The sequence below is a fragment of the Corvus kubaryi genome, unplaced genomic scaffold (genome assembly GCF_017639235.1).
Source record: "Corvus kubaryi isolate FWS band 111438036 unplaced genomic scaffold, C.kubaryi_AGA036_p1.0 split1-37374, whole genome shotgun sequence".
In the NCBI taxonomy this organism is placed as follows: Eukaryota; Metazoa; Chordata; class Aves; order Passeriformes; family Corvidae; genus Corvus; species Corvus kubaryi.
In genome coordinates, this window is record NW_024582079.1 from 2751569 (window position 1) to 2773882 (window position 22314).

General features: G+C 44.0%; 1 long non-coding RNA gene across 1 annotated transcript; it reads right to left on the bottom strand.

Annotated features, from left to right (window-relative positions):
* Positions 1-869: 869 nt before the first annotated feature.
* LOC121657832 lies at positions 870-20661 on the bottom strand. The gene is made up of 3 exons (XR_006013724.1): positions 20650-20661; positions 4260-4265; positions 870-951 (listed from the first exon to the last, which is right to left on the bottom strand). It is a non-coding gene; the product is annotated as an uncharacterized LOC121657832 (long non-coding RNA).
* Positions 20662-22314: the final 1653 nt, after the last annotated feature.

Genomic DNA, 22314 nt, shown 5'->3' on the forward strand with positions numbered 1-22314 from the left:
CTTTGAGGAGCAGCTTGAAAGGCTGTGTGTTACCTGACACAGGAGAACATGCTGCTCCTTCACCTGGCCTCTGTTTGTAGCCCTGGAGTTAAATGTGCATTCTCCTCAGGAGGCACATCCGAGCCTGTGCCTTTGGAGATGGAGGCTTCAAGGCTTCTACAGGGGCTGCTGCATGAGGTCACTGCAGGGCAGCCAGTGAGGAAAGTCTTAGTAGAGGACTTGCCCTTCAAAAATTCAGCTACAGCCTCAGGGTGTGTGTGCCTCTGATTTACAAAGGTATTATTTTTCCCTATTGAGAAAGTCAAAATTTTCCTACTCCCATGTTCTCTTCCATTCAAGTGTTCCACAACACGTCCCCCAAAACAATTAATTGTCTTGTTAAAGCAGTGTTTCTTTTTCATCCTGAAAATTTCCCCTGTCAAGTGCTAGAAGGAGAATCTGGATCACTTTCCATTTTCTTGCTGTGAGCAGGAGTGCGGGAAAGATGCTTTTTATGAAAATAGGTATTTTTTTAAGTGAAAGAAATAAAAACCTCCCCTGGAATGAAAACAGAGCCTGAGTCCTCCCAGAGGGGTGGCAGCTGAGGTGGCAGGCTGCAGTTTGGCACTGTGCTCTGCTCTTAGGGCAACATGCTGATTTTTATTTGGTGAGCCCAAATTTCACTGGAGCCCTGTGAGAGGGTGACTGGGTCAAGGGTGGGTTGTCAGGATGTGGTCACCCCCCTGCTGCAGCACAAAGCTGAGGCTGCTGAGCTTACCTTCTCTGAGGATGTCAGTCAGTTTTTCAACCTGCTTTCCTGGCTCTTGCAGGTGTTTTTATTGTAGTTGCCACTTAACAACATCTGGTTTATTTTGGTTTTGTACAGTATTCTCCATTTCTTCCATTTAGTGCCAGGTTGAATTTCACAGGGACCTGCAATGCATCCCAAGGGAGGGCTGAAGGAAGGAGGCTCTCAGTGCATGGCAAGCTGGTTTTCGGGGATGAAATTAGCTCAGAAATCCTCATGGTTTTGCCTTGTGGACAAGAGGAAAAACCAGGAGGACTCAGTATTATCACCTGCATCTCCCTTGCCTGGGAGAGCTTCTCTGCAAGTGCAATTAATCTTTTTTCCTGTGAATGAAAGAGAGCTCTTGAAATAATCTCTTTCCAACCCCTCTTGTTATTTTTAATGGATTCCAGAATGAGCTGGTTGCTACGTGTAGCTTTTTTACATACAAATTTGGGTTTGAACCCAGCTGAATATTCAGTCCAATTAAAAGCAAAGTCTTTGCTAAAACAGAGGCAAGGGGAACAGTGGGGAAGTCTTTCATGCAAATGAGCGAAACAATGAAAACAGGAGGACTGAATGTTTGTTATTCATACATATTCTTACAGGTAATTATTGTGATTTCATTCCTAAAAACTGCCCGCTTTAAGAAGAAGTGATTGTATTCCAATAAGTACTTGTTTATTAAACTTGCAGTGACTGAAGTTGAATATGAATTATTAAAATGTCTGTGAGGTGCAGGGTTGTTTTTCTTTTGCCAGGTGTCTGTGAAAAGTAAAAACGACAGGAGAACATGCAGCAGGAGAAAGCCAAATGCAAGGCTGGAACTGGCCTTGGATCAATGGTCCCAGTCCCAGTCCTGCTGGCCACAAGACAAGATCCCCAAAGTCTGCCAGCAAAGCCAGAGCTCTGTCACCTGCAGGACAGGGGTGGGGAAGGGCCTGCACTGCCCAAGGAAGTCAGCTGAGAGTTTCCTGCTCTCATAAACTTGTGTAAGGCTGAGGCATGTATTTCTCTGGAGAAATAAGAGGAAATCTGGGAGGGAATGAGAATACCAGGAGCGCAAGAGTAACAGCAGGTGTGTTGCAGCACATGGCAAAGAAAGAGAGAGAAGGGGGTGGTCTGTGAGGACAAGTGGCATCTGTCTGTCTGTAAAAGGCACAGTGTAGCCCACAATTTCCAAGTACCAAGAGGATTTTGACAGAGAAGTAATAACAGAGCAAGGGAAGCCTGGAGAACTCGATAGATTTATTCTTGTAAGAGGTTAATGGCTTAGCCCTTAAAATGTACAAGAAAATTCAAGGCGGTTTATGTGATGACTTTGACACATTCTGGCAATAAATGCAACGTGAAGATGTTCTCTCCATTTGCCTTAAGCCTTTGACTTTACTCTGTCACAGTAGGAAACTCACTGTACATAAGAGAAAAGAGCAGATGTGAATTTGTTGCAAAATAATTGTGTTTCTTCGGCATAGTTTGCTCCAGAAAGGAAGCTCTTGCCTTTGCACTTGGTATCTCCCAGGCTTCCCAGCAGTGTCAGGAGATGTCAACCAGGTTTGGCAGTTGAGGACAAGTGCAGAAGAGATTGGAGTTTATAGAAAAGCAGTGACAGAAGAGGGGAGATTCTGTAAGTACCTGAAAAAGAAAAGCTGTGATGCCCTCCAGAAAAGAGACCTTGTCCTGGCCCTGCTCCAGGAAAACTCCCACCTGGAGTTCACATCTTCCTAAAGCATGAATTCCATCAGTCACTTGACACAAGCCACTAGAAAATCAAGCTAAGTTTTTTCTTTTTGTGCTAATGTGGGTGAATTTGGGAGAACTGTGGAACCAAAATGTCCTGAACAGGTGATCCTCCTGATCTTGAGCAGCACCTGTGCAATTGCAGGCTTTAATTGCCCCTGATTCCTGGGAGTTTGCTGCATGGTTGTACAGTTCTGTCTGAGAGAAATTTAAGTCCAAAGATTCTTCTTTAAGCCCAACAACCTGCTGGGTGACAGAACACAGGTACAGTCATATCCATATCTTTGATTGCTGGTTATTCATGAGGTGCTGCAGGCATCTGTGCCTTTTTAGCTGAGTTCCCTGCTGTGTAGTCCTGCTTCTGTCACTCTCCCAGTAGAAAAACACGCTTTGGCCCAGTGATGTCTGCACTGCTGTTTTCTTCACAGTGCTCATAGTCTAAACATTTATAATTCAAAGGTCTTCAGAAAGAAGTGACAGTTTCTCTTCTACAAAATAAAGAGCATAATGACTTGTGTTAATTATTCCTTCTCAATTACTCACTTACCAGGTCATATATTACTCCAAGGCTTTTAGTGCCTTGGGCCAAAAAGGGTCATTACAACTCACAGCCTAATGACCTGACCAAAAAAATGTAAGTGAGGGAGAACAAGTCCTGAGTCCTCCACTGAGCTCTCTGGAGTCATTTATGGATGCCTTGGGAATTCTACAAAGGAACAGCTTGGAAAACAAACAAGAATTGTTCAGTGTTGAGTATTGCTCTCGTGACATCTATGCTATTACAAAGATTTACAGCTGGAATAATTCGATCTGGGTTTTTCTCTTCCCCCCATTGAGTCACATTTTGGAAGGCAGTCAGGCCCTGAGAGTTGGGTTTTGCATAATTGAAGCACCAGAACATATTAAGTGGAACAACTAATGGGGACGAATTTTTTTTCCTTTCCTTCCAGACTGGGTTATCAATTATGAATTAGTGGCAATCTAAGATCAAAGGGGTTCCATTTTTGCAGCTGAATTTGAGGATTTTGGAACTGAACAGATGAAATGCAGCTAATGACTCATTTCAGGAAGGCTGAGACAGGAGATAACTGATGGGTGGAGTTAAGTGTTTGCTTTAATGTGTTTCTGACCACGGACATACATTCTCAAATGTAAAACTGGACACTGAGATCAAGTTAATCACATAAAATGATGCTGTGAGTTCCTCTTGTGGGGCATGACAGACAGCAATCTGATCTGTAGCATTTTTTTATTCATGCTGACTATGACCTAGTTATTGAGCCATATAGAAACATGTTAAGGTTACCACGTATTGGTTACACAGAAGGCTGCTTTGCATCAGTACAAGTTCCATTTCTGCTGAGAAAACACATCTCTCCAGCAAGAACAGTTCAACACATGCTTAAAACAAACAAAAAAAAAATTATGAGGGCTTTAAATTAAAAGTGGCTACAACCCAATAGAGGCACATCGAAAAGAGCAGCCCAAGGCAGGGCTCAGCTATGTGCTCCCTGAAGTGGCAAACAATCAAGCAGTTTATGATTCAAGATAGTAGATGGTGAGACAAAAATCTGGGAGCCTTAGGGGACAAACAATAATCTGCTGTGCTTTCTAAGGAAAGTGCAGGAACACTGGACAAATCTGGCAGGAGCATCAGGTGCCTTGGGTTTAAAAGTATTTTCTCCTTGAAACACTCTGCTCCTGAGTAAGTGGCCCAGGTCAAACCAGGTGAAAAGGGTTTGTGGTGAAGTACTCAGAGCTTCTCCTCACAGCTGTTGTTGGAGGCTCTGGGGGTGTGGAGCTGCCCAGGTGAGGCTGTGGTTACCTGCTGGTGCTGGCAGGAGGAAACACCACCCATGGAGCTTCCCTGCAGCTACAGGAGAAGAATTCCTTAGCCTGGAGGCTTGAAGGCAGGAGGAAGAAGCTTCCCAAGGAGTCCTAGCTGCCCTAGTAAAAGTGAGTTTCTTACTGGTGTAACAAATCTCTAAATTCCTAAAGTAAAATTATTGGGGAGGGTGAGACAGCCTGGGTGAGTTGAGGGGTCCTGGGTGGGCTGCTGGGATCAGCCCTGGGGGTGTGAAGCCTCTGTGGCTGCCCAGCAGTTCTGTTTGTTTTAGCACTAGCACTGGCTATCAGCTCCTGCTTCAAGAGCACAGCAGAAAAAGTCAATTACCTCGTGTGCCTTTATGTAAAATATTTTCTTTGGCCTCAAAGTTATCATTTTTAATAGGATGTTAGATAAATTTCATGCTATGTATTACTTATTTTGTTTGGATAATACCTTCTAAATAGGATTTTAGATAAATTTAAATTTAATTGTTTCTTATTTTGTTTGCATAATGCCTCATAGTAGGACTTTTGAAATTAATGTGAATCTATTACTAAATTCTAATGGAGCAATTATGAAAATAATGAATTTATTATCACAACTGCTGTTGGAATAAAAAGGAAGGCAATTCTAATGACCTGACTCACCTTTGCTGATGTATCAGAGAGAAAATGAGGCTGAGAGTACTAAATGTTATAGTCAAACAGTTTAATGTTTGGAGAGAAACTTTCAGAACTTCACACTTACATGAAATGAATATTTATTTTGGAATAAAAAAACCGTTTCTAACTGCTGAGGCCAAATGGACAAAACCTGCTTCAGCTTTCATTAAGAAATTGGTGCATTTTTTTTCCCTCTTGTCTTGAGGACTTGAAACACCTTTTTTGGGGGGTGTTTCATTTTTTCTAATGAAAAATGCTTTCCCCCTCCATAAATTTTGCTTTTCATTTGAGTTCTGATGTGGGGAAGGTGTGTTCTCATGCTCTGAGTTGCAGAAAACTTTATTGTTGTCTGGCTGTAACAATGAGCACCAGGAGATGAGAGTATCTCCCTCTACAAACCAGTAAGGAATCTGTTCAAATCCATGGCTTAAAAGTTTCTTCTTCTTTCTCTGGATCAGTGTCTGCATTTGTTGATCTTGTTCATGTTTCTCCAAGGGCTCCTCTACTTCATGATACTAATTTTATTCAGGTATCTGCTACCTTATAAATCTTTGTCAGAGACAATAGAAGACATGACCTGGGCATGGCCTTTTAGAAAATAAACCTGAACCAATTACTATAGGGAAAATACTCAGCTCCTGTTTGAAACTCTGAGCTAGATTTGGTGATGACTCTCTTTTCAGACCACAGTGTAAAGCTTTTTTTCTCAAAAGGATCTTCTTGTGGCTGCAGAGCTATTGCTTAAGAAGTTACTGCTCTGTCCTCTTCTGTGGTTTTTGGGCTTTGATGCTCGATGCAGGCTCCCTGCACAGAGGGAGCCCTGTGAGCCTCGGGGCTGCTGTGTTTGCCCAGCCTGAGCTGGAGGCAGAGGGATGCTGTCCTGATCCAGGGGCTTCCCGAGGTGAAAATACGTCAGAGCAGAGCACGAGCAAAGCTGTGCCACTCGTTGGGCTGCGGGGCTGGGCTGAGGTGTTAAACCACATTCCTTATCTCTGCATGGCTCTACATCCTCTGGCTTCTTCCCTGGTGCTGCCAGGACATCCAGCAATTTCACTTCCTGGATTGTGCCAGCGATGGGGGTGGGAATCTCCTATCCCCTCTGTTTGCTGTTTGTTTTATCTGAGGCGGTGTTAACCTTTACTCAGTGCACTTATTTACTTCAGGTTTTAATAGTGTGATAAGGTCACTACAAATTTAGTGGGAGGCATTTTAAGCACTTGCAGCAATAAATCACAGTGTACATCACCCTTGTGCAGTTTATCCAGACCCAGAGAAATCCAATTGGGTCCATAATATGAAGGCCAAATAAAGCCAGGTATCATAGTGAGAAAGCTTTGACGTATGGCTCTGACAGAACCTGCACACTTCTCCTCTATAAATTAACAGCTATTTTGCAGAGCTGACAAGTAGCTGATATTCTTGGAACTGATCCTATTTGTGGCTTTTTTCCCCTTCCCTCTTCCATTCTGGTCCCTTGTTCTTTCCCTTTAGAAAATCCAAAGGGAAGAAAAAGCAGTCTGTTCTCTAAAGTAGGTTTTAAAACACTGGTGCTACAGACCCATGTCACAAGTCCGGTGAACTTGCTGGTAGTGCAGGAGACTCTAAAACCTCAGGGACTCATCTCTGCAGGAATATGTTCTTATCTATTCCTTTATGCATTGGATTTTTTTTTTCTTCTTAGACAAGACAGCCTTTGCAGGTAGGATCAAACCAGCCTGCAGGTCAGCCTAGGAGCTGCAAAGTCCTAGTGACCAGAAAGGGGTAGCAGCAAGCTCTGTTCCAGAGCTGTAGATAAAGCACAAGGGAACGTGTGGCCACTAAACTGCACTGGCCAGGAAATGGGCTCGATAACCTGGCATGTATATCCTGCTTTAATTCCTGTTGCTTTATGGCCCCTGCAGTACCCCAGGAGCCCAGCCAGTTGTCTGACCTTACCCCTGCCTTTAGTCCAGCAAAATTGAAAGGGTGTTGGAGAGAGGAGGGAAGAGGGGGAGGAAGGGATTATTTGCCGGCAGTGATGTCGGACTCTTGAACTCTCCAAATGACCCAAGAGGAGATTGATTTCACCTGTAAAGCTCAGCAACCTCCTGGGTTTTAAGCTAACATTAAAAATTAAATGCCAGTTTCCATGTTATTAAAGGTGGAATAAAATTGCTGCATCTTACCACACTCAGAGCAAGAGAAAGATGGAGACTTTGTAGAGCTCAGCAACGCTGTTGCTGTGAAAAGTAAAAGCAGTGTGAGGAGGAAGGGTGACTGTCTCCTCGAGTTTCTCCTTCATCTGCATAGTGAGAGAAGAAAAAACTCTCTCTCTCTGAGTGAGAGACAGTGCTGTGATGTCTGCCAAACTTTCCAGAGAGCAGAGTCTGGCTGGGCTGTGCGTGCAGCACACCTGATGGATGCTCAAACACAGCCTCCGTAAAAACAGGCAAGTCAGGTTTTGCCAGGCACTGCTGCCTCTCACTCAGTGTCAAATGCTCCCTGCAAGAGCAGCTCCCTGAGTGATAGATTAAAAAGCAGCAAGAGCTCATCAAAATCTGGATACATCTCTTTTAGGTGAATAAAGCCTTGTCACTTTGGAAAACTGCAGGGACTGGATGAATTTTTCCAAGGCCTGAGGGTGAGGCAGTTTCCCTCTCACCACTACGGGTGTGTTTTGGATATACATAACCATTGCTGGTTCTGCCATTTTAAGTCCTTGCCTGATTATTTTCTGAGGAACTACAGCTCCTAGAAATACCTTAGTTGTTTGTTTTCAAAGGTACAAAACTCTTACCATCACCTGTGTGGGTGGATTACAAATATCTGACCTGTCTGCATCAGGCTGGGAGAAAAGCCAAACCTTTTCTGACATCAAACCCTATGACTTTTATCAAAGTACACATATTTTTGGAGCAATGGGGCTGAGAATATGTAATGCACAGGACCTGTGTAACCTGATGGAGGTCCCTATGACAGGACACAAAAGTTGTCGGTCTCTGTCATGAAATTCAGGGATCGGGGGCCAGAGGTTGGAATAAATTGGATGTGCCCTTGCTGCAACCTACCAGGGGTGCAAACCACAGCTGTCTCTGGCAAAGAATAGACTGGAGCCAGCATCACTGGGAAAAGGGGAACTTGCCTTTAAACAGGGTCTCTGCTCAAGGCACTGGACACAGTCCATGCACCGAAAGCTGCAGCTCCAGAGCATTTTCCATGCTAAGCTTAGTCTCTCTCCAGGTCTCTAATGCCTAACCATACTGATAATCATCTTTTAATTTTTTCCTGACTAACTACATCCATAACTTCTTGCTCTAGTAAAAGTCTGCTTAATGCACAGCCGTGTTGTAAAGTCAGGCTGCTGTTCCAACATGCCCAGTCCTAAAGGAAGCATTTGTTCCAAAAAGATCCATTTCTGTGGGACATTTGCTTTGATTTGTAAAACAGAAAACACATTCATTTAACTGTGCCATTCCTTTGATAGGTCACTATTTCACCCTTTTGGTGCAGTAGAAGCTTATTTTTAATAGGTTTATTGCTTTTTGGTCATTTGTTTCCAAAGGCCTCACGTCAGTGCTGCAGCTCTGATCTGGAGTACAGAAAATTAATTATTTTTACAGTAGTCTATTCCTTTCACAAGGCCTCATTTTAAGTGTAGCTCAACTGTATTACAAGTAACAGTATGTGGTCCTGGAGGGACTACCAAGCCTCTAATTTAATATTGTCCTGGAAGCCTTATAATGTCAGCACTGCCGGATCAAGCTTTTCTCTTTCTAGCCCTCCTGTGTCCCAAGGGGAGTCATGAGGGACCAAGCTGGCTGTTGTGAGTGTGTGTGGATGCTGCTGGGTGTGTGTGTTCACTCTTCTGGCTTTGGATTTTTTGGTCTCTGAGCCTCATTAACAAAAATGAATGTCCAGAATGAAGGCTTGTCTCAAGAATCTGAGTGGGGAGGGTTGAACTAGATAACTTTTAAAGGTCCCTTCCCACCTGAACCGTTTCATGACTCTGTAATAAATAGGAAAGAACTGTGTGTAGAAATAATCTGTCACTGCCAGGGTTTCATGGTGAGAGCTTCTGCTGTGATGGCGCCAAACCCCATGGAAATGTCCTCAACTCCCTCTGCTGATGTGTGTGCAGTCCCTGGCAGATCACAGTGCCTGAGGAGAGGACACCTGAGTTTACAAGGCCACCCTTGGGCATGGTTCTGTGTGTGCCATTTCCTTTCTGTCTGCTCCTTCCTTCAGTGCTTTGAGAGAGTTTGGGGGATAAAACCTTACAAATTGTGGTTTGGCCCCTGTAGAACGGATATTTAAATGGAAATAATACTTTCATCAGTTATGATAGAAAGTGATCCACATTAAGGAGTGGGGTTGAGGCCACCCAGCATCTCACAGTACCACTAAAATCCACCATTTTCTTCATCTGTAGGATGATTCAGAGCTCTGGAGAGCTTTTTCTTACCTCCTCATTTTTTGTAAAACTATTCCACCTTCACTTCCAAACTTCCTCCTCCTTCTCCTCCTCTGGCTAATTCTCTCTGGGGAGGTTTCCTCCTCACTGCTGACAGACAATGACCTAGATCTTGTGCATCTTTTCTGGAGAAAGCAACTGAGCTGATGCTCCTTGTTCTCTGTGCTGTTTAAAGCTGTGCATGGTTCAGCAGACTCAAGCACTTTGCCCTTGAGAGTAAATCTCAGATTCCAAGATGCATCTTTACCATTGTGTTTCATGCTCTGCAGACTGAAGTGCCTGTCAGGATTTCCTGTGAGCTGTGGGGATGAGTTGATACTCTCCACCTCACTTCTGCCTGCTGACAGGGCACTTACCATGAAATGCTGACTGGCTCAATTTAATTTTGCTTGTGTCATGTTGGTATCTCAATCCCTGTGAGATCAGAGACCCTGTGCCTTTTGCAGGACTGGATTCTGTGTGTACTTACAGTGAGCAGTGGTTGGACTTGCAGGAAGAAGTGATCTGGGTAGCCAAGATGGAGGGCAAGAAACAAAAATGTTTTCCCTTTTCCATAGAGAATTTAAGGCAGAGAGTGGAGAGGAGCAGCCTTCCCTAGGGAGCTTGGTAGAAGCCCTAGCAATGACTTTGAGGCTGCTCTGGACGTTGGTGGCAGCACAAGAAGCACGTGTGATGCTCCTGGGTGGAGGCCTGTGACTCTTCCCTTGGCTGGGGACGAGTAGAAAATGGGATTTAATTGTCTGAACAGCACAGGTTACTTTTGAAACAACTGTTTATTGTCATTTACTCTGGTGCTATTTCTGCACTGTCAGCACTCAAGGCCCCAGACTTTTGACATGGGATGAGAACCTTTGTGTAGGGCTGGCGGGGTCCAGCGGGAGCACATGGAGCTGGAGGTGATGCCCGGTGAAAGAGGGAAAGGGCACAATTTCAGGATGTCATTTATAAATATGCTTCTAATTGTTACCTTGCTTTGAAAGACTCTGTGAAAGTGTGGACATATGGACTCCCTCAGCATTCAGTTGTTTTCAAGAGGCATATTGTGTGTGGGTGAGTGCTTGATAGTATGGATATAAGGAAACCAGAATTTTCCCAAATGGTGAACCACTTCTGGTTCTCCCACTAACGGGAGGTCTCCCTCTCAAGGTGACTTTATTAATTGGGCCCTCTATCATCTCTTGCATCACAGAGGAAGTGAAAAGATACCAGCAACTCTGTGTGGCCCTGCAGACAGCTACCATCTGCAAAATCAAGAACTTTCCATCAAAAATTAATTAAATTAGCCCAGATTCCATAAGTAATATAACTGGATCTCCCTGGCACCTCCCAAGAGAAACACGCTCTAAGTCAAATGCACCCAGAGACCATATTTGGAAATGAAACAATTATTAGTCTAATTCAGTCATCAAATTAATTTTACAGAGGCAGGAAATGTCAATCACTGGAAGAGGTGGCAGCAGAGTGTGGCTCCCAGCCTGCTTGGGACTGATGGATGCAACGAGAGGACAGACAGACTGACCACAGTGTCTGACCATGGGTGGTATCCAGACCACCCTGAGCCAGGAGCAGCCCATTAGTCTGTTCTCTGCTTGTTTTCCTCGAGGGAGTTTTTCTTTTATACAATAGCACCGAAGATACAGGACTGAGGGGCAGCTCCCTTGGCTGCTGCAGCTGCTGTATCCATGAGCTGCAGGGAGCACGGAGAGGTTAAGACCAGGAACAGGCCAGGGCTCCTCTTCGTGCATCAGGCACTGAAGAGAAGCAGTCATGACACCTAAATTAGAGCCTGGGAGGACTGTAGTCAAACTACATCCTGAGCATTGCCATGAAGTGCAGTAAGCGGCCTGTCACATGCAGTTTGCTGGTTTGCTCATCCCCTGCCCTGGAGATGACTGTGCGCACCAGGAGTTATTTGCAGCAGCAGGAATTTTCCCAATAACTGTATGCTTTCCTGCCTGCTGGAGAAGCAAGCTGAGATGTGGAGATAGTTACAGCAGAGGGTGTGGTGAAGGTACTTTAATCAGACAGTCCTTGGAAACTCTTTGATAGGGACAGAAAAACATGGATGCAAAACTTTCCCTTTTTTTTCTTGGCTTGTTCTGCATCAGTCTTTTATAGGAGTCAGGACTGGGTTTAGTATTTCCATTTCAGTGTCCATATCAAATGCACTGCTTTCCTGAGAGGATGTCTTTTCCAGGCTCTTTGGGAGTGCTTGTTTTTCCTTGCATCAGTGGAAGTGCTTGTTCCATCTATACTCACTTGTCCTAAACTTGATTGATTTCTTGAATTCCTTTACCTGCTGATGGGCTGTCTCTACTTGATGCCTAAATTTTTCACAGCTGCTTTCCAAAAGGTATTCTGTTTTCTGCCCAGCACATCTTAGCATTGGTATTAGATTCAGGTACTGGTTATATTCTAATTCAACCTGTCCAGTGTTGATTTTTTTTTTTTTTTTTTTTTTTTTTGCCACACAAATGATTACCTTGACTGATCTTCACTCTCCTTGTAATTATGCCTCTATGCAGGTTTCTCTGTATGGTTTGATTGGTGGGTTAACTGCTTGAAATGTGACATTTGGCAGCTGAGGGGTTTCTCTTTGCTGGTACATGTGGGCAGTTCAGGCAAAGTGCCTTGAGATCTTGGGCTGACAGATGAAAATAAACTTCTTATTGTGATTTTTTTTAATTGGTTAAAGAAACCCAACATTATTGGCTTTTCTTCATTGTTTCATGCATTAAAGAAAGTCCTAGATGCAGACATGTAGCCAGAGTTGTGATACTTTGGTGTGTTTGAAACTTTGGGTTGGGTAACCTTTCCGGTCCAGCTTTGATCCAGACTTGAAGTGAAATAAGACAGGAGGGAGCCCTTGGAGGTAAATACTGAGTGCTCTGTGGGGGAGTTTAGCCATCCACATGATTGCTATTAATTGTAATGACGGTTGTGAATCTACATTCTCATGCATCAGGTTGTACAATTACCCCTTTGGTGCCATTAGAGCATCTCTTGAGGTTCCCTCTTCACTTTCTGCCATCAGCCAGAGCACCTGCCTCCCCTCCAGAGTCCCCCATGGGATCCACTTCACTCTCCTCTAACAGGTCTCATTATCTGGGGTATTTCATCAGTATTTACCTCAAGGAGAAGATCTAAATAATGTTGCCAAGGCACAATAACAAAAACTGGAAGGGACAATGTAAAGTTGGCACCCAACACCCAGAGCAGTGCCCTGTCAAGTTCCCTCTCACCCTTCCCACGGGTCAGACTCAGTGTGACCGTCACAGTCAGATATCCTGCTCCACAGGCATGTGCTGAATCCAGAGCTTGGACCACAAGCATGAACTATTTTAGCATTTGAGTTCCTGTGCTGTTGCAGTAGTGTCCAATTTTGCTCTAGATATGATGAGAGAGAGATGGTCTACAGGAAACTGTGGCAGTGGGAAGGGACTTTGGCCTGGAGATCCCAAAATCTTCCTTCTGGCACGGGGGCTGAACCATCCCTGGTGCAATCTGCAAATCCTGTTGGTGGCACTCCATGGAGGGATCTGACCCCAGCTGCAGTTTCCTTGCCCACTTAAGCGTGTTCCTTTAGCTTTGCCAAAAAGGTGGTGTGTGAAAATTGCTTTTAGTACCAGAAAAAGAAGTTTGCAACAAAACCTGTCTCCTTGGGTGCACTAATTCTATTTTACAAAGAAAGAACATATTGTTTTAATTAATCATATGAAAGCAAAATTAGCATGATTATGTGAAAGGTGCTGTAAATCATTCTGATCCACATCATTGAACAAAGAGCACTTAGTTATTCCAGAGTTGTTAAAGATTTTATCTACCCAAGTGAAAATTCAATTAGCACAAACCAGTCTCATATAAAACTAAGGATCCTGACTGCAGGAAAAACTTTGTGTGTGAATACTACCTTGTGCCAGTTTGATAGATTACTGTAATTAACTGTATCCCACGCAAGCTAAACAAAATTTACAGAAATGTTGTTGTACAAAAGGAATATCTTCTCTCTCGTTCTTGGCTAGAAATTTGAATAGTCTCCATAATATTGTTCTGATGATCCTAATCCATGTAATAGAAAAAAAAAAAAAAAGCTGCCAACAAATGCAGAGGGCTCTGACACTCACTGTTTGAGGTTTTCCCCCCTCCTGCTGCATCAGAAACAGGCACTGCATTTAACATGTCTCAACTTGAATTCAATTAGTTACCCCAAGATGTTTCAATTAAGCAACTTGAATTCAATTAGTTAACCCAAGACATTAGTAGAGAGAGACAAACTAAGAAAGAAATGAGATTGCTTAGAAAAAGAGCCATATTCCTATTCCTGGCCTTCCTGGCAGACTGGCAGAGTGCTAGAGGGATAGAAATGGAGGGCATGGCAGGTTATGCCAGAATGCATCATCTTAGTGCAAAAATAACTGTACAAACAGACCAGTTTGTTCTTGGACATGTCTTTCCTCACCTTTTAATTGTATTCGTCAGGCTTTGGCTGAGTTTTCCTCCTGCAAGGAAGAACTGCTGTCGGTGTGTGCAGGGTCAGGCTCTTTGCTGGCCCACATGTGCAGTGACATATTGATGCAGCTCTTGGGCTGAGGGTGGTTCCCGTGTCACTGTCACCCTGTGATGCTCTTGGTTTGTCTTGTAAAACACTTTATTAAGCAAACAGTAGTGGCCTGGTCCAGTGAGAGCAGTCGGGTAGAGAGGAACTGGCAGTTCTGTTTCAGTATTCCAGGGAGGGGCTTGTGACTTCTGTGTAGCTGGGGTAAAGCAGAATGTGCCCTGTCCCTTATCCAGGCATAATTGTATTTAGAAGATGAAGATTATCATTATTATCCCCAAAGATTTGTACAACAGTCTCCTGTGGACTGGAGCATGTGTACTGAGGGAGGCAGCCCTTTAGGGTCCTGAATGTAATTACTACATATTCTTGTTGAAAATGTGGTGGTTCAAGATACGACCTGGTAGTGTCTGGTGTCCGTCCTTTGTCTCATCTTGGGCTATGTTTCCTGTGGAGAATTAGGAAAAACCATGATTTCAGCCTGAAGGAAGAAAGGGAGAATAAAAATCCACTTCTCTTTGGATGCTTAGGTGTAAAATGTGACCGGTCTCTTGTGTCAGTTGTTTGCTTTGATTGGATTTTTTGTGTAGTTTGAACTTCCTTTCAAATTTAAATAAATTGTCCCAATTTGGATCTGAAGATGGCTCTGTTGGCCAGAAGTGGCACATATTGAGGGTCCTGGCCCTTGCAGCAGTACCACACCAGACTGTCCGACTTATGGGGTCTCTCTTGCTTTTTGGACTGAAAACAAACAAAAAAAGGAATGTAAGTAAGCCTTGAATTGTAAAATGGGCTGGTGCATGTCCCTGGACTCCTCACCCTGGAACTAAACCTTGTGGCAGATTTTGGCTTGTTAGATAATCAAAAGAGTGCCTGAATAAGATCTCTGTGTGTCCTACCCATTGCACTGATCATCCCTGTTTGATTCAGATGGGGAAAAAAAAAATCCATACAAATTGCAGAATTGCTGGCACTGCTTTCTGTAGCACCTGAAAGTGTCTTGGACATCTCCCAAACATGTAATGGCCTGGTCTGATTCTACTTCTATTACAGCTCAAGCACTAGAAGTCCTGTGGTCAGATCCTCAGCTGGAATAAATGAGGATTGCTCTGATTGCAGTGAAAGATCTCTGCCAGGAGGCATCAGTGGAGGGCCTGCCTTCTTTCTTTTTAAGGGAAGAAGTGGGCAAATGGAACTGGTAGCAAAGAGAATACAAATGTCTGTAGATATAGGCAAAGTAAGTATAAGTGTGGCAGAGGGGAGTGAGGTGGAGAAGATGGGAGCAAACACTTAAAGCAGCTGTCATAGAATCATAAAATCATTTGGGTTGGAAAAGACCTTTAAGATCGTTGAGTCCAACCTTGATGCCACTGCAGTTTAGACTACTTAAGTGAAAACATTCACCTGCAGCACAAGTGAAAGGTCTGTCTGTGTGACTAAAGTAATGTTTGAGCTTGTTTCCGCAGAGGTGAACAGGCAGGGAATTCCTTTTTCTGCTTAATAAAGAAAAAACCAAGTACAAACCCCCAGAAATGAGCATCCCCCCATGCTAGTGAGGGCATCACTGGGGTGTGACTGCTACACCCTCTGTACAGCTCCCCCCCCCGTCCCACAGCAGCTCTGCGTCCCTTTCCAGAGCAAATCCCTCTTCCTCAGCAGTTCGCCTTCCCTGCCAGTTTAATTTCAATACAGTTGGATTTCAGGCTTCCTCCTCTTAATCCCCACTTATTTCTTTAAACAGAAATGGTCAACCATTTTGGGGCAAGGTGGATTAGTGGAAGTGTTGGCAGAGAGCAATCTCTGTGCGGGAAAACCCTCAGCGTGTTTCCTCCAGTGCCAGATTAGCTCAGCTGGCTCCTGCTGAGGAAATGGGTCATTGCTAATGTTTAATTTTGCTTTTTGAGATGAGCTGTGGCTGCCTTAGCTCTGCGTGGCTCGGCTCTATTTCGTTTCCACTCATGAGCCTCTGTGCCTTTCAATAGCAGGATGACAGTGGTGGCACTTCTACAGAGCTGAAGTGGGTCAGTTGTGGGGTTTTTTGCCCTCCCCAAGTTTTGCACTTGTTTAAAGTCAATCATTCACTGAGTAATTTCTTCATCCTTTCCTCTTTGGCCCCCTTACGCTTTCTTGGTCTGTTTGCTGACCAAACAGTGACTCGTAAGATTACAGCTGTCAGCTTGTGGAGTTTATTTACCTAGTCACTTTTTGTTTTGCAAAATTAATTAGATAAGGATAGATTTAAGTGACTGTGGAAGTCGGCAATGAAACATTACGTTCTCATTAGCTGGAGTAATTCAGTTGCTCTGCTGTAATCTGCAGAATCTCCACAGACTCAACAAGACAGATGTGAGTGAGAGGAGGGGAAGTTTTGCAGTGACCTCTTGCCAGGGGGTGGTGGTGGGCTGGTTCCTTGCAATCAATATCCCCCCTTTGGAAAGGACATCCTTCCTGGCCAGAGCCATGGAGGTTTTTCAGGGGCAGAGTCAGCACTTCTGGTGCATCTCCAAGGCACTTGGCTGTCCTCCGCTTCCCACTACTAAAGGCTTCCCTTTCCCACCCTGTCACTGGAGATTTCCCACTTGGAAAGGCAAAAATTATTTCTTCTTTTACAAGTGGAGAAGAATAGAGAGGAAAGGAAAGAGAAGAGAGAGAAGACCAAGCCAGACAGGAATCTGTGTAGCAAGTGAGATGGAGGCTTGGTTTTGGGCTGGTGTGTCCAAGCATGTGTGATTTGAGCACTTTGAGTTGCTTTTTGTCATCACAAATGCTACCATGATAAAAAATAATAAGGCTTTCTATTGGGATGAATAAAGAGCCAAATTTTATATCAGAGTAAAATAGGATGTCGATGTTGTCCTAGATTTAATAGCCTAAAAAAGTAGATTTTTGGGGACCCCCCTTTTAGAATTCATGCTTCCATGTGCAAATGGCTGTCATGGAGGCTAAGTGGAAATCTTCCATGTGGTAAGATTTCTGCTCCTGCAGAGAGGATGAGCTGTCAGGAATGTTGAGTTGCAATCTGAGAGCAAAAAGGTGATGGAATTCCTGGGAGGCAAACAGCTGGAGCTGCACTGAGATACGGCTGGGGCACAGATCTGGGGCTGGATGGGTCTCTTCTATAAATAATTGCTGAGGAATACAGCACTCGGGATGCAAAGGACAGAAAACAATGCCAAGGACAAAAATGCACAACTAGGGAATACTCTGAGAGACTGGAATGAATCATAGAGTGAAAAACAAAGCAGACCAGGGGAAGGTTCTGGGGTTATAGCAAATAATGATGCACCTCTGCTGTAAAGAGCCTCGAATGAAAGGCACTTGGTGAAAGTGCTTTATAAGCTGTACACTGGACTGAATTCCCACTGAGGCCAATGGAATTGCTCCCATTAATTTTTTTTAATGAGTTGATTTGGGCCTCAATGGCCATGTTTTGATCCCCTGTGCTTTGTGGATGTTTTCTTACTCTACTGAACAAATATATCAGTTGGTTTCAGCTGTACCATTTGAGCACCAAGACTGTGTTAATTGTGAGTTGTGTTATTCCTGTTGTTGTTTAGGACCATGAGCTGTCATGGCATCAAGGACATCTTTGCCTATCAGAGCTTTAAAAAGCATTTCTGCTCTGGACACAGATAATGGTCTGGTGCTGGCAGGGCTGCAGTACCTTAAGGAAAGATGGAGAGCTAGAAAATAGAACTCATTTGCAACTGTGGGGAGAACTTGGCAGATTTTTTTAGCTGAGAGATCAAGACTGGTGGTGGGTGTGGATACAAATATTGCTGCTAGCAAGAATTTCTCTTGCTTCCTTCCAGTCCTGTGGGATACTTTTCTCTCTCACGGAAGATATTAGCAGAGTTCTATAAACTATGAACACCTGCAACCTTGCAGAGCCTTTTTCATAGCACAGTAGAAAAACATTTTGACAATGGATGTTTTAGGATTTTAGCCAACCACCCCAAGGGGTGGCTGATCCTTTGACCAATTAGACTATGAAGAAAAAAGTCTATAAAAGAGTTCGTAAAATAATTAAATAAAGGAATCTTGCTGCACAGTTCCTGCCTGTTGGATTTCTCTTCTCCTCCCTACCACTGCAGGATACCGTGATAGGTGGGAGCTTGTCAAATCAAGGCTCCCTAACTTTTTCTTCAAACCAGCATAAGAAATTCACCTGGATTAGATTCATGACCTAAGTAAAATTAATTCTTTAATCTGCTAATGATACCAAGCAATTAGCTTGTCAGATATTTGTAGCTGACTCAAAAATATTTATATTTTTTAGCCTTGAAATGGAAAATAACATTTTGCCTTTATGTCTTTAAAACTGCCAGACATTCAGCTGACAGCAGCGGGAATCTGAGGAGCAGAATGCCCTTAGTGGAGGCCACACAAGGTTCAGGTTCAGATCCCCATCTCCAAAGCTCTGCTGGATCTTTAACTCTTGCAATTTTCCCTCCCAGACCTCCTGGTAGTGCCAGGACACTGACACCTCTTTGCTTTTTCCTTCTTTCCTTTTAAATTACTAACCCCAGCTATCTCTGTTTATTTTGAAGTTTACTGTGACCACGTACCACATAGTTGCAGATCTGAGTGTAAATCAGGAAAGGCACCTGGGGCTTGAGTTTTATTGTCAATAAATCATCAGGAGAATCTGGGAGCTGCAGCAAGGTGAGGTGTACCTGTGGGCCAAAGGGGTAGGACGCCGTAAGTGCAGTGAAGCAGGAGAGTGGCGAAAAAAGAACTAATTAATGCTTATTGAATAAAACTATTCTGCTCTTTATCTGTGGGAATTAGATTTAGGAAGAATTAGATTTAGAAGAGGCTCAAGCAAGCTGATTCAGTGGCATGGATTTTGGTGTAGCACTGAGGCCAGCGTTGTTTGCAGAAGCAGACACCAAGGTCGTGTCTTTGAACTACACATGTTTTTGATGGGAATAAAAATGAAAGACATTCGTGATGTCTTTGAACTGGTATCAAAAAACAAGAACTGGAGGTCACAAAGTGACAGTGAAGGAATGGATGCACCCGAAATATTCATGACAAAAATTTCTTCAGCTGGGTAGCGCTTGGTACTGCAGAAGGAATTGGCTGCGTAAAAATACCCTGCAAGAAAAGGCTGGAAGGGAGCAGAATGGGTCTGCTTTGGGAAAACAATGCTGCAGCCTGTAAATCAAATTGTTGGGAGTGATGGCTGGGCCAGTGCCTCAAAGGTCTGTTGTGGAGAGCAGCAGCAGCCAGGCACCAAAAGAGGGCCTGGGTCCAGAAAGGCACCTCCACGCCCTTGGCAGGGGACAGATGCTCCTCTCCCCTGCGGCTGGTTTAGTACAAAGGACTGGTGAGTTGGTGGGTGAGGTGAGAGAGGCAATGGGAGTTACACAGGGAGTTTAGTGCTGGTTTCTATTTCCCCCCAGCTCTTTTGCAGCTTTTCCTGGAGGTTTCAGTCCTGCAGATATCTTGGGTCCGTGCAGTACAGCTGCTGCTCGACACAGCAGCATCCCTCTGTGCTGTGACACAATGGGCATGTCCAGCTGCATGGGGAAGGACAAGTGCTCCCAGCACAGGCCATGCCACTGGCAGGGCTCCTTCCCAGGTGGTTTCTTGTTTATTGGTGAACGTTCCAAGCCTGCAGCAGTGGAGTTGGAGCCAAGAGTCTCTCTGAGACAAAGGCAACACAAGGAGGGTGTTTGAGCTGGGGAAGGCTGAGACGTGTCTTGAAACAGATTATAACGGTCGAGTGTCTGAAGTGCCCCATAGTTTTTTCCTTATGGAAAGTACATGGCTGCAACAGGACCCTGCTGAGACCCCTGACTCGCTGCTCCAGCTCTTCCTACCCCATAGGTTACATCTCAGCTGAAGCAGAGCCCCTTGGAACTCAGTTGAGCTTAAGGTAAAAAGCTTGCCTTGACTGTTGTTGGTTTGTCCCCACTTAATGACCTTTCCTGGCTGGTTCCTCGCCCTCCCCTGTGATGTTTCCTCCTGTAATTGTGTCAGCCTTATCCATCCATCCAAGGAGGAGCGTCCTTAGGAAGGGCTGTCACTCCTGATGATTGACGAAAGGAAGGGCATTTGTCCTTTTGTCTATCAGTGTGATAAGCAAATCCAGTGCCAGTCATTTGCATGCAGGGAGGATGGTTTCATTAAGAATTTCATTAAGATGGTAATGTTTAATGTTTCCTGGAAAAAATGAGTTTTTAGGTTGTTCAATTATATAATTAAAGTCAGAGAATTAGGGAAGATTGCAAGCTGCTTGCATAATGTGGGCAAGTTTAATGGTAAAACTTGTAAATAACCTCAAAGGAAATGAGCTTTTTTTATGTTACTTGCCTTGAATGGAGTTTGTCTCCTGCAAGGGTGAGGGATAGGGAGAAGGGCAGAGGGGGACTTACCAGGCTCTGACAGAGGAATGTCTTAACAGACAGGTGTCAATTTTCCTTGAGTTTGAGCAACAGGAGATGGGTGACCTGGTAAAATGCAGAAACTGCTGCCAGGCTGGACCAGGCTGCTCTGTGAGCTGTACCAAGGCTGGGGTTTCAGAGTACTTCTACTTTATTTAGTGCAGCATTGGGTTCCAATGGCTTTGGCCTGGTGTTTTACAAGGTTGTTTTCCCCCCTGTGCTGTTATATCTCTGTCCCCACATTGAGATGCTGCACAGAGGTTGTGTTAGAACTGGCTGCCTGTTCCATGTGTGCTTTCCTAGAGCACAAGAGGATCTGAACCTGGATTTGTGTCCAAATGGCTCATGAGACTCCCTGATTCCTGTCCTGCACCAAAACCACTGATCTCTAAGTGGGGTTCTCCCAGGGAGCTGCTGTGCTCCTGCCTGCTGAGGGTTACCAGCTGCACGTAGTTATTCCAGAAGATCTCCAAATCTTTTCAAAGCATCCCTCAAATGTCAGTCCAGAAAAGTGACATAGAAAGGAAATTTATTAGGGAGAATTCCCAGCAGAAGCTCAAGCAGTATAACACCTTAAAAACAAAATGGTGACCTGACAGAGGAGCAACAGTGTCGTGTATTATGTGCCTCTCCTTCAGTACTTTATATAGCTTATTTTAAGGAAATGACTGTTTTGGATGCACCATTATTCTTTATAAGGAAGATCTATTTTGAGTGATTTGAGAATGACAACTGTTTCCTCCTTGCTTATTTTTCCTATTTTACACAGTGTTCCAGTTCATTTCATTGCAGGCTTTTATTTTGATTAATTTGTGACTTTTGAATGCTGTCCAGCATGTTGAAATTTCATAGGGAAAATAATTTATATTAATTAATTTATCAAGTACTCTTTTACTCATTCAGTTTGTGAAATATCCACAAAAAATTCCTTTAATTTCTCAAATCCCATCATTTTTCCCCCCAATCAATATATCTTTTGCAACCTTTCCTTGGACTGTGAGGTGGTTTAGATCATTTCTTTTGGAGCATGTGGTGATGCTGCATTTTTGGACACAAGATCAGGCTGTGTATTTTCCAGTGCTAATAAGCTGGTCTTGGTGGCAGAGTCCCTTTAGCCCCTGAGTGAGCTTTTGCCTCAATATCTGTTACATGTTCTTTCAGATGAACACTTTGATTGTTTTTTTTTTCTTTACCCCCAACCTCTGTGCATTCAGCAAATTTCAGCACATCAACGAGAATGATGCATAGGTCTTTCATTATTATTTATCTGCAATGTTTTATGAATCAATGAATCACATATTTGCCTTCTGCCTGATAAATACTTGCCTGCAGGGAGAAATGTACCCACCCGGTCATTAGTAGTCAAAGAATGGTGCATCCTAGGAGAATACTGCTGGGTCAATAAAATTGTGTCTAGGCATTATGCTGGACAAAAGGGGATTACTGGGGTATTGAATGGGAGGTGAGTGATTATTGATTGAAGTATTTGTGTTTTGAAATAGCTCTGAATAAAAACATACCACGCGTGCTGTCACTTGTCAAACTTTTGGTTTTTCTCTGTGCTAATGGCAGCAGTCCTTTTGTGCTGCTCATTAACTGTGATGTTACTCACCTGTTCAGTTGTGGAGCCTGCCTTGTACAGCATTTCAGGCTCCATTTGGAGTTCTGAGTTGTTGCCAGTGAAACTGTGACTATTGGGTCTCACAAGGTCCAACGTGCACTGTGTGGATTTGCCCCTGACCTGTGGGTCCAGCCAGGGCCAGCCCTTGCCCCACGGCTCAGTCTGGCAATCACACAGTGGTCTGGAGCAAATCTCTGCTTTAGCACCACTCTCCATTTAACATTTCCATATTTCCTGTCATCGGAGTACTGAGAAGAGTGGGAAAGTATTTTGCTTCCCAAACTCCCTGGAGGGATCGGA